General features: G+C 43.0%; 1 protein-coding gene across 2 annotated transcripts in view; it reads left to right on the forward strand.

The window, feature by feature from the left end:
• Positions 1-201: 201 nt before the first annotated feature.
• The window catches only part of LDLRAD4 (low density lipoprotein receptor class A domain containing 4), a 439,588-nt gene continuing 418,472 nt past the window's right edge, over positions 202-21,317 (forward strand). For both annotated transcript variants that reach the window (XM_075921018.1, XM_075921020.1), the window contains exon 1: positions 202-361. The gene's annotated coding sequence lies outside the window, so the exon portion shown is untranslated. The remainder of the gene's footprint in view (positions 362-21,317) is intronic.

The following is a 21,317-nucleotide window of genomic DNA, read 5'->3' on the forward strand; positions in this document are numbered from 1 at the left end:
CCCCCAAAGCCACAGCAAGGCTGGTGCCTGGGGAGCGCTGGAGAGACGGGCCCGTCCGCCTCCCCCTGCCTGTGGCACATCCAGCCCAGCAGATGTCAGTGTGGCCTGTGAATAGCAGCGGCAGGGCTGGGCAGGAAGCTTCCCCTCCCCCCGGCTCGCTTCCTTCCCTGCATCTCTCCGCCTGTCACCGAGAGCCAGACTGGCTGCAGACAGGGGAGGCGGGGGCAGGAGCGAGCCTGGGAATGAGCCGGAGGCTGCCCCGGGCGGAGCGCACGCAGAGCCGCGGCTGGAGGCAGGCAGCGGCAGGAGGAAGCCCCCGGGCTGAGGCTGCACGGGGCGAGCGGCGGGGCTGGGAAGGAAGGTGAGTGCAGCGCCTGCCGGGCTTTCCTCGCCGGCGTCTCGGGCTGTGGAGCCAGCGCCGCGGGGCATGGACACGCAGGGCGGGGAGTCCCCGGGAGTTGCTGCCGCCGCCAGACGGGCAGAAAGTGACTGGGAAAGTGCGGGGAGGCCCAAGTTTAAGGTCTGCGGCTCTTAAAGAGACAAGCCCCAGGTTGCTCTGCAAAGGTGCCTGTCTGCCTGTCTGTCTGTCTGCAGCCCTGTCCGGGTGCCAGCGCACCTGGGCATGTACCAGGCAGGGACAGGCGTCTGGCGCGCAGCTTTTTCTGCAGCAGTCGCTGCTGGCCACTTACCCTCGCTCCGCTCCGCCCTCCCAGGACTGAGGGGACCCAGCCGGACGGGAGAGTGTCCCTGGGGCTGGCGCTAAAGATGATCAAGGGAACTCAATGATTTGTCATTTCTATTCCTTGTCGGGGGGGAGAGGAGGGTTAGTTGGAGCGGAGACAGGAACGACCGGCTGTAGGGGGTCAACGTGGCTTTTCAATCAAAGGCTAGGACCACAGCCCTACCTTTAGTTGGGTTTGTTAGGTCCTTGCAAAACTCTGACCCTGGAGGGTTTTGTCTCTGCGTGTGGTCTCTCCCTCTCTCTAACAATCGCCCCTGTCCCTCCCGCCCTCTAAATTGTTTGTGCTTTTCGCGGTTGAAGGGAAACCTGGACATGTCTCCTGCATCTTGGTGTCTTGCTTTGTGGGTGGAACGGATTGGTTGGTGGTACTCCCTGCAGGACGAGGGGGACTTACTGAGGTGCGACAGCAGTAGGTCACTGTAAAGTGGCTTCACTGAATCTTTTCAGAGAGCAGGCTGCAAAACTAGATGTTTTATGTTACCCAGTTGGCTCTCTGTCAGCATGTTCCTTCGGGATGATGCTTAAAATACTCCTTAAATTTTGTATGAATAGGTATCTGTTGCTATGAAGAGTAAATTTTACATGGTACAGTTGGATAATATTAAATGGCAGGTCTGTTACATCAGTCCTGTGTAGCCCTGAAAAATGTTATGACAGAAGTGTCTATATTGTAAAGAACACTGTTCACCAGACTCATGCAGACAACTTTTACAGGAAGGAAGGGAGCAGATAAGCATTTGCCTGTATCTGTTGAGTTCCTGGAAAACAGACTCATATTTACTGAAATTTGTCATCTTTTGCAAATATTAGCACAAGTCTAATGTGCTAATCTCTGTATTCCTGATCTGTTTTGCACCCATGCCATTGAGTAGAGACATCTCAAGTTTGTGGCATGAACTGGGAAGCTAATTCTGCTGCTATATGTGGAAGTATGTATAATATTCATAATAGTTGATGGGCTATTTAAATGGATATTTATTTGTTCTCTTTTGAGAACAGGAAACAGGCAAAACCAGAAAAGAACTTCCCTTTGTTTAATAGTCTTAAAATGAACTTCTAAACTGAGGATTTGTCTGTAATGTTCAAGGTTTAGCAAAATTCATTTTTGTATGTGTAGCTGGTGATGGTTGTGTAGGACAGTAAAAATCAGGTGAGTAATTTTATGTGGTACCCAAAAGGGCATTTGGAATTTAAAAAAAATATAATTTTAGAATGCTTAGAGCAGATGTGGGGAAACTTTTTAGGGTCAAAGGGTTCTGACCCACAGAAAAATCAGTCAGGAGCTGCACACAAGTGAGAAGCACTCCCCATCCCTCTCTGACTTGGCCCCCAAATGGGAAGGAAAAAGATCTTCCCCTTGTACACCAGGGCCTTCATGGGCCCAGGCTAGTAGATGTTGTGTGCTCCAAGCTTCGGGGGTTGGATCCAGACAAGCCAGGGGCCGCTCTAGCCCGTGGGCCTTAAGTTCCCCACCCCTGACCTAGAATAATATTTTTCAGTTAGAAAGGAGTCATATTTAATTAGAAAGGATCTGTTTTAAAAAGGCTTAATTTCTCAGGGTACATCTACACAGCAGCATTATTTCAGAATAACTGCCGTTATTTTGAAATAACATAATGCACGTCCACACAGCAAGCCATTATTCTGAAATAATGTCAAGCTGAAGGACTTCTTACTCCGACTCCTGGTAACCCTCATTTTCCAAAGAGTAAGGGAAGTCGAAGGAAGAGTGTCCTTCCTTTGACTTCCTGTTGTGTAGACAGCACCAGCTGAATTAAGCTATTTTGACTGCATCTACGCAATTGACATACTCTTAAAGAGCTTATTATGAAAATAAAAGATGCCTTACATAAATATATGTAAGGTCTCATTTTCAGGCTAGCCAACAGTTCAGAGCTATTTCAGCAATAAGAAAGCAGAGGGACAATTACTGGTAGCAGTACAACTGTCTAAAAAGAATAGACTTCAGGGAAAGTTGATGAACTAAGATAATGGATAACTACAGTAACATTTGCTGCTGGGAAATGTTTTTCTGTATGAAAGTTTTCCAATTGTAAGTGACTTTAATTGGACAGAAATTGGGTTTCCCCCACCTGCTAATTAATTTTCTTGCATCCAATTCTTATGCATTTCATAGCAGTCCAAAATTTAATTTAAATAAAATGATACTCACTTTGATTCACTATTAAGTGAAGATCTGTGGTGATGGTATAGGCTGCCAATAACAAGCATGCAGACATTGCAGCTTCATCTCTGTCGGAAATAAAAAGGACTCTTTTGCTGGAAAGACATTGAGGGGAGACAGTCTATTCACTGATGAATGTCCCCACTTCATTGCCAGCTGAAATAGTGACAAAATGTTCTCCACATCTATATCTGTACTGGTGTTGCAGCACTGAGTATTGAGTTACTGTGAGTATGCCACAAAGTCAGTAGTAAGAGAATTTTAACTGCAGTGTATCAAATATATGTCTACACATGTATGCATGTACATAAAATACATCTTTATATATTCTGTATTTTTAGCTATGTATTAAATGCTGCCCCTTGGGTATGTGAGGATGGCTATTGTATGTACGTAATGAATGTTGGTATGTTATCTTTCAGCAGCAGAGCTAAACGATGATAAATGTAAGATAGAATGAGTTAACAATATAAGATCACACCATTGGCTTACATTAATTGACATATTCCAGGCTTTGGCACAATTTTTTTATGGATGAAGTTAGAGTCCGGGTGTCAATCTTGGACATATTTTAAGGAAAGTTAGGGAAACAAGAAGAAAATTGTGTTCCAGGATAAGACACAACTGTCCAAAATTGTTGGGAGGCTTCATGTTTATCAGTGAAAAAACAAACATTACTTGATAGTCTTGAAATAACTCATTTAATCATTTTAAGGCAGATAAACAGAGTTGCCTGCAGTTCCTTGTACATAAATTCTTTCAGTTGGTATGTTAAAAGCTGAATTACTTGTCTACTCTGTGTATAAATTAAAAATGCCATGGCATTCTCAGAAGAGGAAGTTTTTGCCCCAATTTGCTTGAACAGCATTTCATTCCTTCCTTTCCCTCAGCTATTGTATAATATGCTTTGTTGTGTTTAGCTGTTTGGCTGCTGCCCTTTACCTAAGAAGTGACAATACTGTACTCAGGTGGTGTAATATATGAAGAAGCCTTAGGAATCTCTTCAGGGGTGGGGCACCTTTTTTGGGTCAGGGGCTGCTGACCCCGCAGAAAAATCAGTTGGGGGCCGCACAAACGTGAGAAATAAAAAAGAAGAAAAAACCCTCCAAAAAACCACCTCAATGATATGGTCCCCGACTGAGAAGCAGAAAGACACCCCACCCCCCACATTCCCATCGCACACCAGAGCTCAGGGAGGGGCTCGCGCTAGTAGATTTTGTGGGGAAAAAGACTCCAGGCAGTGCTTTAATATGCCTGCTGGCAGGAGAGGGAGTGACAGAGCTTGTGGGTTAGATTCAGCTCCGGCTTGCCTCATTCCAGCCTGCAAAGTTCGGGGCTCCTCTTTGCCTAGCAGGGAGCCCGCACTGGCACTTCAGTGCCATGGGGGAAGCTGCGGGGTGAGGTGTGTGTGTGTGTGTGGGAGGACTGGAGTGCCAATGCTGGCTCTCCAATGGTGTGTGTGTGGGGGGGGGGCGGGGGATAGGAGGGGAGAGTCCTGAGCCTTGGGGGCCAGATCCAGGCAATCTAGGTGCTGGATCCAGACAAGCCAGGGGGCTGGATTTGGCCCTCAGGCCTTAGGTTCCCCACCCCTGCTTTAGAGAAATGAACAATTTTAAAGAGTATGCACATTTACATTCTCTGTGTTAATAACATGGAACTACATTCCATGTTCTTTTTGGTCCCATGATTATCCTTGGAAAAGTTTTATTCTAGCTGAAGTTGTTGTGATTTAGATGCATATACCTATGTGTGTGCCTGTCAATAACTGTAAGGGAATGGATGCACTTCTAGGAGTTTTTAGTGCAGTCTTTTTGCAGGTTCTGTGTACATAACCACTGAATTTTTCAATGGCTCCCTGCCAGTACCAGCTGCTCGTTAAAGAAGCTTGTGCCAGTACATTGGTGCATCAGTTGTTGAGAATCCACCCCCTCAGTATAAACATTCATACACACGCCGGTTTCTTTTACCCAGCTGGTGACGGTTTCTCAAAATAGCCATCTTGCCTGGCCTGGCACATTGAGACCTGGAAGCAGTCTGCTAAGGTAGTTCACTGGACACAATGGGAAATTCAGAGTTAATTTGGTTTGTAATTTTGTAGATCCTCGGGGTGACTGCGCGCTGTAGGGGAGAGATTACATCTTGGAGTTTTGCCATTCAGTCAGCAAATTCTTGCCCAAACCAGAATAATACAGAGGAAAAAGTAATTGATAGTCAATATATAACAATGTCTTCAATGCTATTGGTACCAAGGGACTTGCCCTGCGGCCCTTAATTAACTTAGTAGTCCCACTGAAGTTAATGGGACTATTCAGGTAAGTACATCTGGCTAAGCAGGACTGCAGGATCTGGCTCAAAGCACAACGAAGCAGGAGAAATTAAAGTAAATGAGGTAAATGTGTAGTTCATGGGTTTACCCTTTCCCGTGTGTTGTACACACAAAACTATGCTGCACATATTAAGAAAAAAAAAGTCAACGCTTCATTTTAGTATCTTATTTGCCACCTAAGCCCTACAGACTGTGAAAGGAGAATGGTATGCATATGGTACACAGATTAAAGCAGAGTATAGGTGAGTGGAAATTCAGAGGTTTTCTGTACTTTTTTACATGGGCTAAACATCTCTTTATTTACAATATGTATGCATTTAGTAAAATGCTTCATTAACATAGGCTCTGATTGGTGTTTGGAATATACTGTCGATAGTGTATTTTGTTAGTTCTTTTCGTGTCAATAACACAATGCACTTAAGGCCAGGAAACACACAGGCAATTGTAATATCTTTTGAGTTCTAGGGTAATATTAAACAAGTTTCTTCTTCTTAATTAAGAATGCTTCTGTTGCTTGCACATAAAGAAATGAAAATTAATTTTTTTGTGTGTATTAGGATGGATCTCAAGATTTTTCACATCTGGATTCCTTTTCTTTGAAAACTTATTAAAAATGGTGCTTTGGGTTTTCAGATTGTATTTGTGAGGTGCTTTCTTTCCACTGAGCTTATTTTTCAGATGGAGCGGGTTTGGAAATAACAAAGAATCTAAACGTAATTTTTCTCTTGATTGGCAATGGAGATTGCTTTCCCGGATGAAATAAGTTTGCACTGTGCCAAATGGTTGACTTTTCTAGAATAAAAACTCGAAAGGGTAATGCAAAAAATCCTCTGGTTAATATATTGGCATTCCCAGAACCACTAAAACTCAGGCAGATTGCCAGACACCACTTAATGAGGATGCAGAATGCCTGGCACAAATCCATATGAACAACAGCAAAGAAGTTTGGGGTGGGAGTGTGTATGAAGTGGGGGAAAGGGGTGTGGATGCTGTGTGTTGACACCCATTATTAATTTTTAATTACTATATTTTGCAGTTAAGCTGAACAGAAATCCTCTCCACCAGATTCTGAAAGCTTTATAATATGCTCAAAAATTTGGATGTGTGAAATTAAATCAACCATGGTTTATGATAGAACTGTATTATTTTGAGAGGATTTCTTATGCATTGGGGATTTGGGGTTTCTATTTTTTGGTCTTTGGGAGGGCACAGAAGAAGAATGAGAGTTGATAACTATTTTATGAAGTTTTATTGTTTGTTAAAACCAAAATGCATTTAAGAGACTATGTTTGTCAGACAGTTTGTGACAGTGCAAGTCAGTGCTTGCCAAGAACCAGGCAGACAGACTGTTAAAGTTACATGATGGGGATAAATAAATTACTGCTGTCTGAAAGACATACAGTCTGCAAACCTGTGGTGTGCCCTTGCCTACTGTGGTTGTGCTAGCTTATGTTTTGCTGCATAGCAAGTTGTCTGCTTTCTGATGAGAATGTGTGTGACCTAGTTCAGAAATACATATAATTTGGTTTTGTAAGCATTCAGTAAATATGTCCATCCTGTACTTGGTAGCTGTTTTTAAGGCTCTGATCCCAAATTGTTCCTTCCTCACGTGAGTTTTACTTGCCTTAGGTGAAGCAGCACACATTTCTACTTAGAGGCTTGGTCTGGATAAAACTCAATTATATTCCTTTTAAATCCTGAACTCTGGACATTTTTTACACAATTATGTAATACAGGTTGAACCTCTAAAAACCATAACACTGGTCCGGCAATATCTGTAGTTTGGCAGGACCACAGATGTTCCTGGGCCAGAGAGCCTCGGTGGCCAGGAGTCAGGCAGCAGAAGGGCCTGCAGCCAGGAGTATGGCCTGGGCCAGTGGCACTGGGGCCAGAGGTCCGGTCATGGACAGTAGCTTTGCCAGGGATGGCATCCCTGATGGGTCCGGCTGCAGCCACAGTGGGGCCAGCAGCCCGGCCAGGGCTGGTGGCTGCAGCAGGGTTGGCAGTCCAGTCAGGAGCCCAGCTGGGGCTGGCAGCCTTAGTTGGGCAGGTGGCATTGGCCAGTTTGGGAGGCCAGCAGTGGGGGGCAGCAGCTGGAGCTGGGTGTGGAGGGATCCAGAACTGACCTCTCCTAGTCTGGCAAACTCCCTTGTTTGGGACCATTCAGGTCCCCAACGTGCACTGAATTTATACAAGTGACATCATCACAGGACCTAGACACATAAGCCACCACATTAAAGGTTCGTACAGCTGCACATCCATCAATGTGACTGTGCCATCAAGTGACAGCAATGCCCCTTTGCCATGTATATTGGCCAAACTGGACAGTCTCTACAACAGGGGAGGCCAACCCATTAAACGAAGAGAGCCAAAACAGCGGTGGAAAAAATGCAAAGAGCTGCACCAGAATTGTTGAGGAAAAAAAAAAAAAGACGGATTAGGTTTTTTGGCCACATCAGGCTCTCGCTGGCCGCTGCCATTTTGCCATGCTGGACAGCTCCCCTGCTCCCGGCGAGTACAGGGAGCCGGGGGCCGTTTGTAGGAGTGCATTGGGTGGCTTCGCGAGCCGCGGGGGAGGCTTTGTGAGCTGTACTTTCAGGGGTGAAGAGTTGCATGCAGCTCGCGAGCCACGGGTTGGCCACCCGTGCTCTACAACAAAGGATTAATGGATACAAATCAGGTGTTCAAAATGGTAACACACAGAAACCTGTTGGGCAACATTTTAACTTTCCCGGGCACTCACTAATGGTCTGAAAAGTGACTATCCTCTTACAAAGCAATTTCAAAAACCAGCTGGGGAGAAAAGCTGTGGAACTTGGTTTCATTTACAAGTTTGACATCTGGAATCAAGGTCTGAACAAAGATCTGACCTGGATGGGTCGCTACATTTTACACCCTAATGACATAAAAAGATAATCACCGAATACTTACAGCCCACTCTATTAGCTTCATGTAGCACAGACACTCTGATTTACAATTTTTTTCCTTCTCTTTCCCTCCGCATCCTCTCTCTTTCTCTGCTGTTTATTTGTACCCCTGACTCCCTACTCCATTTATCTGAAGAAGTGCGTTGTGCCCGCGAAAGCTCATGATACCATCTATATTTGTTCTTAGCCTCTAAGGTGTTGTAGAGCTATTTGTTGTTTTTTTTAATTTTTTTTCAGTTACAGACTAACCTGTGACCATCTGGCACTTTGAATCACCTATGAGTGTTGAGGTCTGTGTGTCCCAGAATAAACCAGTGGAAGGAGGGGGAAATGTGTGGGAATACCAAGACAGTGTGGAGCTCTTTATTGGTGGTACAGTGTACTTTGATCTCTGCCAATTTAGATTTTTAACTGGTTCTGTGACAGGTGCAATAAGTACTCCTGGTGGAATTCTGTGGTAAAATGTTAAAAATTCTGCATACAGAATATTAAAATTCCCCATATTTTTTGTCAAAATATTGCAATATAATCATACCAGTTTCAGTTATTTGATACTTTATTTAAACTATAGTGCAATGGATGGAGAGCGGTAGTAGGGAGCATTGGAGGATATCCCCCCTTTGTCTAATAGTAATGTGGCTAGGTTTGACCCTTTATTTCTGGCTTAGTCAACAAATATATGTGGCCATACACTCAGTGTTACATCATTGGCAACTGAAGAGCAAATGGGAGCTGGGGAGTCAAATTCACATATTAACTACTGACCATCTCCAGAAAGCTTCAGGGGTTAACCGAGTTAGTCTGTACAGGATAAACGTAAAAAACAAAAAATGTCTGGTAGCACTTTAAAGACTAACAAAACATGTAGATGGTATCATGAGCTTTCGTGGGCACAACCCACTTCTTCAGATGAACGGAGTTTCCAGAAAGGTCAGTAATAAACAGTTCATGAAGCACATTTTGATAAATTTTTCAGTCCAAAAAATTAGATCAGTTCTAATCACTAAAGCAACATAAGCATTTATCAGGCTATATTATCATTTACAGGGCTCACCGAACTGCGGCGAGCCCCGCTTGCCAGCCGTACTGTCCGGCAATTTGTGCATGCGCAGATCGCTCGAACCCGGCTCTTTCGGATTACAATCTACTTGCCACGGGTTAGTAGATTGTAAATGATCAGGGCTCGACAAATAATACAATAAGGCTCCTTTACACCACTCTGGCACTGTAAAGGAACTTTTAATCTATTACAGGCAGTCCCCGGGTTACGTACAAGATAGGGACTGTAGGTTTGTTCTTAAGTTGAATCTGTATGTAAGTCGGCTGAATCGGACGCCAGTTCTGACTTACATACAGATTCAACTTAAGAACCCCAGGCATCCCCAAGTCAGCTCCTGCTGAAACTGATCAGCGGCTGATTCCAGGAAGCCCGGGGCAGGGGCTTCCTGTAGTCAGCCACTGGTCAGTTTCAGCAGCGGCTGACTTGGGGACGCCTGGGGCAGAGCAGCTGGGGTGCTGCTGGGTTGGTCCAGTAGCGCCGCCGCTCCACGGCGCTACTAGACCAACCCAGCAGCACCCAAGCTGCTCTGCCCCAGGCGTCCTGATTCAGCCGCTGCTGAAACTGACCAGCAGTGGCTGAATCAGGACGCCTGGGGCAGAGCAGCTGGGGTGCTGCCGGGTTGGTCCAGTAGCGCCAAGGAGCGGTGCTGCGGGACCAACTGGCCAGCGCCCCATCTGCTCTACCACAGGCCCGGGGCTTTGCTCCACGTCTCCCTGGTCTGCTGGGGGGGGGGCACTAGCTGCGCGCCCCCCCCCCAGCAGACCAGGGACATGGGGAGCAAAGCCGCAGTGGCGGCGGGGTGCTGCACCTCTGAGGCTTTGCTCTGGCGGGACCCCTCGCCTCCCCGGCTTTACACCAGGTGTCCCTGGTCTGCTGGAGACGGTCCCCAGTAGACCAGAGGCACCGGGAGCAAAGTGGCAGCAGCGGCGGAGACCCGCGCCTCAGAGGCGTGTTGGGAGGGGAGGTTAAATAACCTTTGTTTTTTAATGTGTAATTGTGTTGACATGGTAGAATTTCAGTTTCTCCTACCCCAAAAAAAAAAATTTGCATTCTTCCACTTCATGAAGGGACACTTTATGACTGAGACAGAGGCATGATACCGAAGACCAATTCATTTGACACCTCTCTTCTACCAGTATGACTGGAGTGAAGCTGTCATAGTGTATGCATTAATTAAAGAATGAACCATTTTGTCATATGGCATATAAACTCCTGTAAAACTTGCCTTTGCTTTTTTTTGACACCCCAAGCACAGATTAGTATGAATGTATACATTTGCAAGCCTTCACCAATAGGGATATATAAAGTTCTTCAATGGTGTTGCCTGAATTTAGATTTTTTTTTTTAAAGAGGGGACATGTTCAGATATAAATACTACTGATACAGCTAGCACTAACTGCTCTCATTTAACCACAAGTTATTTTGTTCACTATTGTTTACTTCCATAGTAGAGAAGAAGAATTCCCACAACTGCAGAAACTGTTCTTAAGTAAAATTCCATTTCCCATGCTTGCAGACTGGTAGATTGTAATGGTCCCTTTTGCTCTTAAAGTATGTCAGATTGATGAAACCCTGGTGCCATTTGCAGCAGAGGCAATAGAATGTCAAGAGTGACTTCATGACCTCATATCTTTTAGGTCAGAGTTGAATGACATTCTGGGGAGTGGATGGTGAAATTCACAAACACTGTTGAAAAATAAAAGTTTTGTTTTAGTTTTTGTGCTGTTCTTTCACATATCCTCCTAAAGGTTGCCTGTCCTCCTTGGTTTTGACTAGTGTTAAGCAAAACGAGACTGAATATTTTGCAAAATTTAGGTGGTGAAGACATGCCGTGCTTTGTCATTTCAAACCAAGTGACTTTGAACATTGTAGAGAGCTAATCCCAAATGTTTCTGGCCTCTCTCAGTGAGAAACAGTTGCTGACACACAGGTGTTCACGTGAGAGCCTTTTTTCTTCAGAAGTTGCCTGAGAGAAAATGTCAAAAATAGAGAACAGAAATAGTTTTTACCAACTGCTCTGCTCACTGTGTCCAATGCATAAGGTTGTGTCAGTGTATGTAAGTGACAGAGAGAGAGAGAGGTTTTGGGTTTTACCCCCAGTTCAGCACCAAGCCAGTTGCAGAGTCTAATAAGGTAGGCATTGGGCCACCTCCTATTCCCACAGGCTCTGTGTTAACTTCTGACAAAACCTACGGGCCGAAGATAAACCCACTTATTCTTGACCAGTTACCATACTGCTTCCCCAAGGTGTACCTCAGGTGTGTGTTTTATGTTCCAGTCAAGCCCTCATAACTCCCAATTCGTGCTTTTTCTTCCCCTTTGGTTTTTTTTCAGTCTGGAGTTAGCCTAAACAAGACATCCAGTGAACCAAAACCTCTGCTGCCATAGTGTCCTTTTCTGCCTCTTCATTTACTCCTCACTCTGTCAGCCCAAGTACAGAAATCCGCAAGATGCTCATTTACCAAAGCAAAGAATCTCACTTTAATACCCTTCCACCTTCTGACAGGCCACTCTGGGGGATTCTGAGAGAGAAGGGAAAAAGTCTCCATCTGCTTTAGTATTTCAGGCCATGTCTTCACTAGACAGAAGAGTGACACTGCCACGATCGATCTCCTGGAGTTTGATTTAACGAGTCTAGTTAAGACTTGTTAAATTGAACCCAGAGGGCACCCCCACCAGCTGCCAGTGCTCCTACTTCTGTGAGGAGTAAGGGAAGCTGACAGGAGCATTTGTTCCCATTGACCTCCCGCTGTTGGGACGGCGGGGAATTGTAAAACAAGGTATGTGGACCCAAGCTACATAATTAACGTAGCTGTAGTTGTGTATTCTGCTTTGACGTTCCCAAATAGTGTAGACCTGGCCTCACTCTGAGCTTGCCTTACCTGAGTTTTCTTTTTTTTACTGAAGAGGGCATGAACCACTTAGATTAGTAGTCAAGGCATTTCACTCGTCTGAGAATCCTGTACCAACTATTGCCTTCAGTGAGCTTTAGTACTGTTTCCTATTCAAGGAAAGGATTGATATTTTGGGCAGAATACATATAAACTCTGCAAGGAGGAAAAAGAACCTGGATCTCCTTACCAAAAATTGACCGTATACTGCAGGGTGCTCTAAGATGTGTTGTGTTTCCTTATACAGAGCATCTTCTTCACTATCTAACCATCTGAGAAGAAGGTAGCTTCTATCTCAACAAAATTGTTTATGTAATATAATGGTTTAGAAGCAGCTTTAATTTCAGTTTTTGTCACAAGAACTCTTATTTATCTCTTTTAATGATGTTCAGAAGATGGAGTGAAAGAGACACATTGGATCATGTCACTTTAGCCACTGCCTTTCCATGTATTTGCTAAACTCTTGGCCAGTGGAGAAGTAGCTGATAAACTTCCCAAATCACTGAGTTTGGGAACGTACTAAATCTCCTCTCCCTAGCACTCTGAGTAAGTAGACTTTTTGTGGTAGTAGATGTAAAACAGTTTTAAATCAGGGATTTTTATTTCAAGTCTAAAGAAGGTGAGGCATTTCCAAGATCTGTCAATCCATTTCTACTTAAAAGTTGGAAAAATATCATAGCAGCCTGATGGATCTTCCCAGTTTGTGGCTCGGGGGATTCAGTACATATCGAAGGGACAGGAGCAGGTGCTTAGGAGGTCCCCATCCCAGTATTTCCAATTTTTGACTTCCTGAATTTGCTACACTCCTACTCCCCTAAACTTGTTCTGGTGCCAGTAGACAGATAGTTTTTTCCCCAATCTGAGAATAGGAAAACTATCCAACAAATGGGTTCATTCTATTTTTTCACAAAGTCATAAATTTTACCTAGTTTCCCTCATTTTCAAGAGAATATAAGGACATAGGAAGGATCATACTGGGTTAGACCACCAAAGATCCAACTAGCCCAGTATCCTGTCTTCCAACAGTGGCCAATGCCAGGTGCCCTAGAGGAATTGAACAAAATGGGCAATCATCAAATAATCCATCCTCTGTCGCCTCTTCCCAGCTTCTGACAGAGACTAGGGACACCATTCCTGCCCATTCTGGCTAGTAGCCATTGATGGATCTATCATCCATGAATTTATCTAGCTCTTTTTGAACCCTGTGATAGACTTGGCCTTCAAAACATCCTCTGGCAGGGGGTTCCACAGGTTAACTAACTGTATGTTGTATGAAGAAATACTTCCTTTTGTTTGTTTTAAATCTGCTGTCTATTAATTTCTTTTGTGACCCCTAGTTCTTGTGTTAAATATATGTTTAAAAAAATGTTGCCGAACCTCACAGAAAGACGTTATAATCAAATATTTGTGCTAGTCTTCCCATTTCTTCTGAGAAATTAGATGAAGATATTTGCTCTCTGTTACTTTTAGTGCTGAAATATATAGACGCTTCAGCGGAGACTTGCATTTGAAATGGTTATACTGCTATTTTTGAAATTCCAGATATAATCTCTTTGTTCTCAGTAGCAGCTGTACAGCAGAGAACTTTCAGCACCTACAGGAGTTTTCTCCTAGAATCTGATTTTAGTATCAGCCATCTCTAATATGGAAGGCATTCAGGTTCTCTCATATTTATGGTGTTACTAAAAGTCAAATTTATTTCATAGAGCTATGTTGTGATTCAAAAAATGTGCTCCCTTCTTTCATCATAGGGTTTTATAATAAGACGTCAAGAAAGAACTAATCCCATCTGGGAACTTGTGTCCGTACTTTGGAGAGCCATATGTAACTACTTCAGACAAGGCTTCAGAAAATGGTTCCTTTAGAAACCAAGGTGCCTTCATAGCCCTATCCATCTGCCAGACAGTCCTGCAACTCATTGGATTAATGGGTTCTTTCTTTGATTTGATGTCTCTTCTCAGTGGACCTCCACTTTCCTCCGTCCTCTAAGCAGTACCACAAATGTCATGCTTTGCAGAAGAAACTCTCCATTCTGGAGAATGTCAGGAAGTCTGTTCTTCAATTGACCCAACTTACTCATCTTCTCTAGGGAGCTGCACTCCCCAATGCTGATGAGACTACTATAAATAATACTCTGGCCTTCTTGAGTAGGAAGCCAGGTGTTTGGGTAGAGAAGGACTCAGTAGACTGGACAGGAAACCTATTTGACCTCACAAACAGGTAGAATCCAGTCAAGCTGCTACTGCTTAAAGCACGTAAAGCTGTATGAGGATTTGCTGCAATAGCAGCTGGAACTCTAATTTGCATAATGGTATATACACTAGAGGCTTACAAATTGCACTTTATTGCTTAAGTGATATTGTCAGAATGTTGGGGGTATCAGTGGCCTACAGTTTATATAGTTCAGCTGTTTGTGTTCTTAGATGACCCAGTAGAGTAAGAGCTACAAGACTTATGTGCCATGTGCTGTGGGGAGATAAACCTGTAAACTTCACACGGCGCTTGTACTTTTGGTGGTAAAATTGGGCACATTGGGGCTGGCTATCATAGGATCAATCAGTCCTTTTTTCCCCAGCCTCTCTTTTTTTTGTTTATTTGTAGTCTAAAGGGGCTAAGTCTCTGTTGCAAAGTCTAGTCTGATCTCTGATTTCTAATCCTCTACTGCTCTCAGTAGCAGAACAGCTTGATTCTTTATTGTGATGATCGATATGTTGACGTTGTACTTAGGGTTGCCAGATGGTTTAACCAAAAATACCGACCCCCCCCCCCTCCAAAAAAAAAAAACTAAAACAAAAACCCAACCGGGGAAAAAATTCTGTTGGGTGTGAGAATTAAATAATAAAACAGCATTAAAACAGCATGGTCCTTTTCAGAGTGTCTGCAGAGTCAGAATAGGGATAGGAACAGGGGAGATGTTGAGCACTGAGACCTGGGGAAGGCATTGCTTTCCCTTGGTCTTTGGGCTTTTTCCCGGTGGCTATTTTGTTCAAGCCAAAACGCAGCTTCCCTGCAGAACCAGGTAAGCAGAGGGGCTGGGGGTGTCGAGGTCTGGGCTCAGTTGCTGAGTGTGTTGTAGGGTTGCCAGTATTTTCGCCTCCTGGCTGGGAAAAAAAATCTGAAAATACTGGACATTTTAGGTGTCCAGTATTTTCAGAATTTTTTTTGCTGGACAGGAGGTGAAAATACCGGACTGTCCGGGTCAATAACACTCATTGTATGAGGCGTAAGGGAGGTCAAAAGAAGAGTGCTCTCTCTTGAAATAACTGCTGTGTAGATGCTCCCAATTTCTAAATAAGCAATTTCAAAATAAGCTATGCAATTGATGTAGGTCAATTTGTGTAGCTTATTTCAAGTTAAGCATTGCTGTGTGGACTCACCCTAACAACCAGTTTACTAAAGGCTCAGAAGGTGAGTGCTGAAAAAGAACAAGGTTTAAGGCAACTCACGTAGTTGGTGGGAAGGAGATTATTTATGCTGGTGTGGCTGGAAGCTATGTGGGTGTGCAATGAAGTTGGAACACTGTTTGAAACAATTCCTACTATTTATTTCCTCAAGGTGTGTTCTTTTAAAGGGTGTCTATGGGATTACTGTATTCTCTTACTGTGAACTTTTGAAGGAATTCTTCAGTGATATATGCTAAATGTATATAGTTCTACATACATTTTCTTCATTGCAAACCTTTCTCCTCCATACTGCATAGCAGTGTGGAGTATCTTGTTTTGCTGGGTCTCCCAATATGCAGATTTTTGTAGCACTATGAGGTCACCACTGATAAGTTAAGATACCTTCTCTTACAACTACAGCTTAAAGGGAATGGGATTTTTTTTTTAATTCATGGGAAGCCCCTCCTTTTTTTCATTAAAAAATGGAACATTTTAAAAAAAAGTTCCCACAAAATTATATTAAATATATTACATTTCCCAAAGTTACATTCAGAAAACCAGTTTCATTTTAGATTTATTAGACTGGGTTTTTTTTGCTGATTTTGACTTCTGTTTTCCATTTTATACTATAATTTCTAATATTAAAAAAGGTTGAAATAAAAATGATTTTGAGGCAAAAACATCAAAATATTTCATTTTGAAAAGGTATGAAATTTTGACCTCATTGAAACAAGCTTTTTCAGTTTCAAAATGGACAAGATTTTGTGGAACTTCTGACAAATCTGCATTTTGCAGGAAAAAAAGTTTCTAATGGAAAATTTCCAACAAGCTCTACTTACAATTCTTTAGGTTTTGTGAGCTTGTCTCAACCTTTTGTTATTTTAACTTCATTTGTTTAAAGTTTTCGCTTTCTTGCAGTCTTCCCTTGTAGCACAACCACAACTTTCGTTTCTTTACTTCAATTATATATGGCCTCCTCCTGTGTGAAACATGGGAGTTATGGGATTAATTTCTTGACTAATTTCTTCCATTTCACAGTTTGGTCTGCTAGTCTGTCTTCCTGATGAGATTCTCTGTTGTTGATGTGGCACCCTGCCTTAGTTATCAGTTTTATCCTCTTTGTTACTACTTTCGAGTCTAGGTATATTTAACTATCTACACTTCATATTTTTAGTTTCCCTGCTGCAACAGGCTCCCCTGTTTTATTTTTTTTAGACTCCCCTGTTTAATTTTACATGGTTGTTTCCATAGTCTGGAGAAGACGAGGCTGAAATGTTATCAGTCTATTTGAACTTGCTCTCTTGTTTCTAAGGTGGTCTTAATTACAAGACAAAACCAAATTTCATTTCTTAAGAGCATAGGACTGACCATATCAAGTCGTTGGTCCTTTTAGCCAGATACCCTTCCTCTGATAGTGGCCATTATCTAATGGTTCACATGTGAGCTTCCTATATTATGATGTTCCTGTTGATTTATGCAAAGGTGCTGATTTAGGAGGAAAGATCACCTTCCTGAATCTCCTCTCTTTTCCCTGGCTATGTAGCATGAGATTTAATTATTCTTATCATTGAAGTTGGTGTCAACTAAATTACCTTTATGAATGCAGGATATGCAGACAGTGCAGTTACCTGGAGCATGCAGTTAAATATTTAGGTGCTACTTGACATTTTATGACACTTCTAAGGTGAGAAAAAAAGAGGTGATCCTATCTGTTGACATAGAAGAGTCATCAGCCTTACTGTTAAGTGCCTTCTGTTTGGTATTATTGTGTGTTATAAACTTTGTGCTACATATGTGTAGGTTTTTTAAAATCATTGTCTTCTACTTTGAAAGACAAAAATTCTTGTGTGAAAATGTGTACTGCTTGTTTTGTGTATGCAGTAGACTTGAATGGTTCTGTCAGAGCCAACTGGATTATTGTTTCACTGTACATTTACACAGCACAAACTGTGCTAAATGTATCACAGGCAATAAATTTAGGGTCTATATTATGTCTGTCTTTAATAGTGGAACAGCCAATTACTGCACCAGAGAACTGAAAATGGGAAAATATAATATAAAATTCACATTAAATGCAACTAGTGGTGGCATGAGTTGGCCAGCGTAATTAGCTTACCTTTTTATGTCTGTTTAGCAGTCTACTTGCTGACGCAGCGTCATTTTTGTTTCAAGGTTTTTATAACAAACTAAATTATGTGCTACAGGGCACAATTGTTTTCTGAACATCACTTTTAGAGTTGAAATCCTAGGCTGCTGGATAAACAAGTCATGTTCTAATTAGGTATGTCTGTTTTCAGCAAAACGATGTCAGAATGTAAAACCATCAGATTAATTAGGGCTGGATTAAAGCAGCATGAGTATGTCATTGTACAATCTCCTCTGCAAAAACAATTTCTAAGCTATGTTCTATGAACAACATGTTCTCTTTGTAGTAGTGAAAAGTTACTCAGGAGAAAATTGGTATATATTGTAAATTGTCATTTTTAATTGCTAAATAAAAACAAATACATTTCCCATGAGATGTTTTCTTTTAAACATTTAGACAAAAAGAGAGAGACATATATTGGGAGTTTGGGGGATCCTTGTTTTTGTGATCTTGAGTTTATAGAGACTATAGAGGGTAATAACAAATAGAAAACAGAATTACTTTTTAACTTCCTTGGTGTGTGTTTCAAAAGCTTGTTAGTGCTTGGAATATACGTGAGCTAATTGCAAAAATAAGTAAGAATTTTTAAAAACTCTGTTGTAAAATTGCTTAGATTTTGCAAGTGTCTGTGCTCTAACCTGTAGACATATATTCAAACATCTTTTCTCCTCCTTCCCCAGCATTTCTTCTCAAGCATTCAATAGGGAACTTAGAGGAGTGCCTAAACAGAATCTATATTGCTGATGCCATCTTTTCCTCTTCTCTACCACTGCAGCTTCCATTCTTCAATTCTAACTTTCAAATACAATTTTTACATGTACATGAAGGGAGAAGTCATGAGCCTGATCACACAACCAAACGAGGTGTCCACATCCAGATATTCTGTTTTTATATAGGCAGTCTTGGTATTCAGGACTTGGTCTTATATAAGCACCTATTATCCCCATGCCCGTCCTGATTTTTCACACTGACTATCTGGTTATTCTAAACCAAACAAGTGGTAAGGGGGCATGACGAGACCATTACTTCACCGGGTGGACTAGGCCCCTGCTGGAGGCCTTGCAGCCCTACCACATCCTAGAAAAAGGAAGTGGAAAAGATCATCCAAGTTGTTAGAGAGGGCTTGTGGGACTCAGCCAATCAGGAAAGAGGTTGCAGGGAGCAATGTGTCAGAGTCCAGAAGACTCATATAAATGAAACTGCAAAGCCACAGTGAGTTCAGTCTTTTGGCAGGGACTGTGGGTGCCTGAGAACCCACAGTTAGTTGCTAAAACTAAGCATGTATTACTGACAGGGACTAGGAAGATTAGGTAGAAGCATCTGACTGGCTTCTGAGACTTAACTAAGATAGGTGAAGAGGAAGTAGTCCAGAGAAACATAGACAAGAAATTAGTAAGGGGATGCATCATGAGGGTATTATAGAATCACAGAATTGAGGACTGGAATGTGACCTCACATTCCCCTGCATTCGTGCCAGGACTAAGTATTATCTAGAGACGATTTCTAACAAGTATTTGTGTAACTCAGTGGTGGGAAATAATTTTGGATGGGGGCTACTCCAAGGATTTGGAAAGTGGTTGAGGGATTCACTCTTCCATGATATTAATGGAGGGGGTCTGGGATGGAGGTTGGGTGTAGAAAGGACGTGGAGGTAGAGGAGGGAGTTTTGGTGAAGGAGGTAGTTGTGACCTGGGGCACTGGACTGGAGTGCAGGGGGTTGGATTGTGACCTATGGCAGGAAATTGGGGTACAGGAGGGGGTGCAGGGATTTGGGTTGTGAGCTGTGGCAGGAGGGGACTGTGATTTGGGGTAGGGGTTTGGGGTGCCAGATCTGGGAGGGGATATGCGTGTAGGAGGGAGGCAGAGGATTTGGGTATGTGGAGTGGGGGGCAGACGGTTGGGGAAAGGAGGGGCATGGGTGCCAGAGGCAGGGTCTGGCCAGGAGAATTACCAGCCAGCAGCCCGTTCCTGAATCAGCCTCCCTGCTAGCCCAGCTTCACAGGTGATTAATCAGCCCCACTCAGTCAATCAGCTCCCTGCATGGAGCCCTGAGCCCCTGACTGGATGGGACTGATTCATCACCTATGAAGATGTGCTATGCAATGTAGAGGAGACACTGCTGCTTGTCCTGCCCTGCACAGGCTGCAATTATGTGCTCTAGAAACCCTTGTGCTTCATGGCTGCCTGCTGCTGAAACAGGCAGCTCCCATTGGCTGTTTTTTGGCCAGAAACCAGCCAATGGGATTGTGCTGGGGGTGGAAGCAGCTCATAAAGCTTCCCCTCCCCTCCGGACTCATAGTTTTTAAAGAAAAACTGCCCCGCAGCCATATTTCTGAGCGGTGTGCGGGTAGGGCGAGGCAAGTGGGGAGCCTGCCTGGGGTTCCCTGCAATGTCTGCAGGCTGGATCTGGTGGCTTGGCAGGCCATATTTTGCCCTTGCCTGGTTTAACCTGTACTTAAAAATCTCCAGTGATGGAGATTCCACAACCTCTCTAGGCAATTTATTCCAGATCTTAACCACTCTGACAGTTAGGAAGTTTTTCCTGTTATCCAGTGGAAACCACTCTTGCTACAATTTAAGCCCATTCCTTTTGTCCTGTCCTCAGAGGTTAAGGAGAAGAATTTCCCCCCTCCTCCTTTTAAGTCTTTTTGTACTTAAAAACTATTATCATGAATCTCTGATTTCTCTTCTTTAGACTAAACAAACCCATTTTTTTCAATCTTCCCTCATAGGTCATATTTTCTTGACTTTTAATAATTTTTGTTGCTCTTCTCTGGACTTTCTCCAATTTGTCCACATCTTTCCTGTAATGTGGTACCCAGATTAGATACAATACTCCAGCTGAAGCCTAATAAATTTGGAGCAGAGCAGAAAAATTAATTCTCATGTCTTGATTACAACACTCCTGCTAATACATCCCAGAATGATGTTTGCTTTTTTTTTGCATTAGAGTTGCACTGTTGGCTCATATTAGTTTCTGATCCACCATGACCCCAGATTTTTTTCTGTGGTACTGCTTCCCAGGCAGTCATTTTCCAATTTGTTTGCGTACAACTGATTTTTCCTTTGTAAGTGGAGTATTTGTATTTGTCCTTGTTAAATTTCATCCTATTTACTTCAGACTTTTTCTCCATTTTGTCCTGATTGTTTTGAATGCTAATGCTGTCTGCCAATGCACTTGCAATCCCTCCAAGCTTGATATCATCCACAAACTTTATACGTTTACTTTCACTGCCATTATCTAAACCATTGATGGAAGACATTGAACAGAAACAAACCCAGAACTGATCTCTGTGGGACCCTGCTCAATATGCCCTTCCAGTTTGACTACAAACCTCTGAATAAGTACTCTTGGGGAATGGTTTTCCAACTAGTCATGCATCCATGTTATAGTAACTCCATCTAGGTTGTATTTCCCTATTTTGTTTATGAGACGGTCATGCAGGACTACAGGCAGTCCCCGGGTTACGTACAAGATAGGGACTGTAGGTTTGTTCTTAAGTTGAATCTGTATGTAAGTCGGAACTGGCGTCCAGATTCAGCCGCTGCTGAAACTGATCAGTTTCAACAGTGGCTGAATCTGGACGCCAGTTCTGACTTACATACAGATTCAACTTAAGAACCCCAGGCATCCCCAAGTCAGCTGCTGCTGAAACT

This window comes from Pelodiscus sinensis, chromosome 2 (genome assembly GCF_049634645.1).
Source record: "Pelodiscus sinensis isolate JC-2024 chromosome 2, ASM4963464v1, whole genome shotgun sequence".
Taxonomy (NCBI): Eukaryota; Metazoa; Chordata; order Testudines; family Trionychidae; genus Pelodiscus; species Pelodiscus sinensis.